General features: G+C 42.2%; 1 long non-coding RNA gene across 1 annotated transcript; it reads left to right on the forward strand.

Annotated features, from left to right (window-relative positions):
• On the forward strand, positions 1 to 2,383 carry LOC113945397. The gene is made up of 2 exons (XR_003527068.1): positions 1 to 284; positions 470 to 2,383. It is a non-coding gene; the product is annotated as an uncharacterized LOC113945397 (long non-coding RNA).
• The last annotated feature ends 1,897 nt before the right edge of the window (positions 2,384 to 4,280 follow it).

The following is a 4,280-nucleotide window of genomic DNA, read 5'->3' on the forward strand; positions in this document are numbered from 1 at the left end:
GTGCATGAGACACTGCTGTTGTTTGGACCAAGCATTCTGCACGTGAGTGGCTCTGCACCCCTGTCTGGGAGGCTGCCAGGGACTGCGCGCTTGGAGGAGTGGATGTTACCTTTGCATCAAATGCCCTTCCATGACAACCAAACATTTCTACTGATATAAATGGGCTGCTTTAAATGCGTTTAGAAGTTGATGTGGCCACAACGTAGTCAGTGGAGGAAAGAGTTTTTTGCAGTTATGTTGTCACAGTGAGCTGGAACATGCATAGGGCAATGAGGGCTGTGCAGGTGAGGACAGATCTTGCCCCTACCTTCTGTCTGTCTGTTTTTGTATGATGCTGTTTGGATCAGTAAAAATGAAGAGTTTTTCACGCTATATTTCATCTAGATGTGTTTAGCAGTGAACAAAGAATTTTTTTAAAAGAGAAAATTGCGATTTCCTGTCTGTCGTTTCTTCTCCCTCTTAATGAAAGGTGCCCTTGAGTGAACAGAAGTGTGACAAGGACGTACCTTGAGTGACAAACATTGATCTCTGATGGCAGGACGGACTATTCTATGTTTCTAATTAATGACTTTCCTCTTCTTACAAGTTTTGAAAAGTATGTATTTCCTGAACTGATTTTTTTACAATTGTGTTTAAATTTGTGAACAGTGACTCCATTATTGAAAAATTATAGCTATGCTCATCATCTGTAAGGCTGTTTAACTAGAAAAGCATGCTGCATCAGGTAGAGATGAATGCTGTGATTACTTTCATAAGATAATGGAGCCCTGAGTTTTTCGAGCTGTGTTTGTACATTAACCTGAAATGAACTTTCTTGCTCAGTGGTTTCATTTGTATCATCATTTTCAGTCACTAAACCATAAAAAAACCACATACTCCAATTCCCTGATCAGTTTTAAGCACTTCCTGAATTAGCAAAAGATTTCATGACTGCTGCTCAACTGAGTAATATCTGCCTTCATTTAAAGTATTGGCATGTTTTATGTATTAACTATAAGGACCTGAGTCAATTGTGATGCTTTTTGATATATTTTCAGGTTTTTCTTCCATGACTGTTTTGCTTTTCTCTGTTGTCTGCACGGTCACTCTCAGCCCTGGCAAATTGCTGTTCCTCTTAAGTCTTGATCAACACATAGCTATACCAACATGAGAAGAATGGGAGGTGGTAGGGTTACAATTTCTTTTCCAGTAGAGCTACATGGTGCAATTCCTCACACACACCATTTATGGACAGACTAACTGCTACAGCTTATTCTGCTGTGAGGGGATAAACTATTACAAGGTGAGCACCTTTTAAATCATGCACCAGGGATAGCACAAGCTATTCATACTCTTCTGACTTCTGCAGAATAAAATTGTCTAATTTTGGTGTGTAAACACATTCTCCTAAGCCAAAAGCTTAAAACCTGATCCCTTGGGTCACTGTGTTTCTCTACTGCTTTCCTTCACCCCTATTTCAGGCCACGTATACAAAGTATGTAGATCACAGCATGCCGCGTATCGGGTGTCTCTGACAGCTGGCGACACATTTGCAGTACATGCATAGCACCAATATTTCCAAATGCAAGAGGGAGCACAAAGATTTCAAAGGTTTCATAACGTTTGCTCACAAATTGTGCTTTTTCCCCAGGTGGTTTTCTGTGTGTTTTAAAGTTTGAAAAAAATATTCCTTGTTTTCAAACTGAACACAAGATACTGCACTGACCACATACCAGTGCTTTCTGAAGTCCTGAAGGGCACTCTGGGAACAACAACAGTTTTTGTTCCCAACAGCTATACATATATATATATACATGTGTGTGTATATATATATATATAGTTTTTATTTTAATATTATATATAATTTGTTGTGCTATTATGCAGATTTGGGTGGGTTTTGTGGTTTTTTGGTTGGTTGGTGGATTGGGGTTTTTTTTGTTTTGTTCAGAAGAGGTAGCTAGAGCCAAAGCAAGTAAACCTGACATGATAAAATCTGGAAACCATATAGCTAAGGTACTTCCAGTTCCTTTTATTGAAAACAGTGCCTGTGCTTCCTTATATTTCACTATTGTGTAGTAACATATTTCATAATATTGCAAGTTATTTTTCAATGTTTTCAACTATTGTTTAGTGTACCTTTTTAAAGTGACATCATTTCAGCTATTTATATGATGTTTTCTCTGATGGCAGTAAATGGAAATCTCAGCTGAGTTTCTGTCTTCAATATGCTAATTTCTACACAGTCTACTAGTAGACTGCACCTCCAGAATAAACTTCAGTGGTGGCAGACACATTGTCTTCATCACTGGGTAGCAGATCACTGTAATAAACTGCTTTATACATAAACTCATTTATACATATATTGATCTGAAGAGAAAAGAACAACCAAATAAACCTGGCTGGATGAAATGTGGAGTCTGATTTACTAAATTATTTGTGAAGTCCTAGAGATATTGTCATAGAATGACCAGAAGAGCGTTACCCAGCTCCAACTTGGTAATTAAAGGATCAGGTTGCAATTTTATCTGCATTTTGAAGGAAAAAGGACAGAGATTCATAAGGTGTTGCATTAAAATACAGGAAAGTGGATAGTTGAAGCAGAGACAAGCTGGTAGCAGGGAAAATGCTGGGCTCCTAAAGCAAAACAAGCATGGATTTGTTGAGACAGGCTGCAAAAAAAATCCAACTCCATTTGTTGCGCACCAGCAGCAGACTGCTGCTGTTTAGCAGACTGTCCAGACAATTAAAGGAAGATTTTCAGTCCACTTGACAGCTGGTTTTTAAAAGGAAGAGGGCAGGGGAATCCCTCGTGATGCTTGATATAGATACTCCTCTATAAGGATGAGTAGCAATTCCATCTTGCCACACTGCTTCAAAGGAAAAGCAGGGATGGAGTGACTTACTGTCATAGGTTTACTTGTTCTAAAAAAACAGGCAGGGGACTTTTCTTTCCTCTGCATTGCTGTAAAGGGGGGATTTTCTCTCTCTCCTCAGAAATGAGAGTGTAATGGGTTTGTTACCCTCTCTGAGAGGGAAACAGAACTAGGATAGATCACCTGGTGTATATTTTACCAGTAAGATATTCCATACAGTGTTACGTCAGCTCAGATATAAAAGACGGGAAAGAAGTAAGGGTAGCTGCATGGTGGTGGATGGGCTGCTTCTTGGGGGGAGAAGAGTGTTCGTTGTAAGGAAGTAATCTTTGTTGTTAGTTCTTCTCTGTGAGTATAGTTTTATGGGTTTTTTTTATCTCTGTGTACATATAAAGCTGTTTTTCTTGGCAGTTACGGTTTTCACAGTTTTTCCCTTCTTCTCCCCCTTTCCTCCTCCCCTTTCCCTCCCAAGGGAGGTTGGGCCCAGGACCAGTGAATACCTGGCGTTCAGCCAAGGTAAACATTAACAGAGAGGCACTCCACTTTTGCCCTGATGGAGAGAGGGTGTGTGTTGGAGGGATCTGAGGTTCACTTTGTTTTCGGCATGGTCATCTGGCTGCTTTCTGGCCCCAGGTTTGCCTCTGCTTTCCGGCGCCCTGTGCTGCCCCCAGCTCAGACCTGCTCTGACTTCACCGGAGAGGCTTGACCCACCTGTGGAGGAACCTTTTAGGGAGGAGGTCGCCCTTTCCCTCCTCCACTCCCATGTTTGGCAGCGGCGTGTGCCCATCAACAAAGGGGGGGAAACCCTGGCCACAGCCAGCCGCAGACAGCGTGAGTTTCGTGGGAAGAACCCCCTCTTCCCCCTTTTTTCCTTTCCCCTTCTCTATGGGGAGGAGATCTCCATTTTCGGCTTCTCTCGCATTTTGGGGCCCCACCCAGTGACCACCAGAGAGCCCAACAGCATTCCCTGCTGACCAACACCGAGCAACTGAAGGCTCTGCTCCTCCAGTGATCCAACAGCACCACCTGCCAATCATGGTTAGAACTGCTCTAAAAGGCAGAAAGTACTGAACTGTTTTCTTTTTGAAGGAGACTTTTGGGTACAGGATTATTGTTTGGTTGGTTTTGTGTTCTTTTGTTGTTCTGCCAATACACATGTATCGTTTAATAAAGGGCTGTTATTTTTTATTTCTCCATACTTCCTCAACTGGGGCCTCCAATACGCTGGAGTCCCCATCATCAGGCATATCTCCACTGGGATGCAGGGACAACCTCAATACACAGTGTCAGGAGTGTGGTCCAGATAAATGGTCCCTGGCCAGGCACAGGTGTAGCTGGGACACCTCACGCAGGAGCTGAGGGCAAGAGCTTCAGCTTAAAAGCAGCATCCTGTGAAGCAGGATAGCCCTTGCTGACTTCTGTTGTCTT

Source organism: Corapipo altera, unplaced genomic scaffold (assembly GCF_003945725.1).
Source record: "Corapipo altera isolate COAL_440 unplaced genomic scaffold, ASM394572v1 44, whole genome shotgun sequence".
In the NCBI taxonomy this organism is placed as follows: Eukaryota; Metazoa; Chordata; class Aves; order Passeriformes; family Pipridae; genus Corapipo; species Corapipo altera.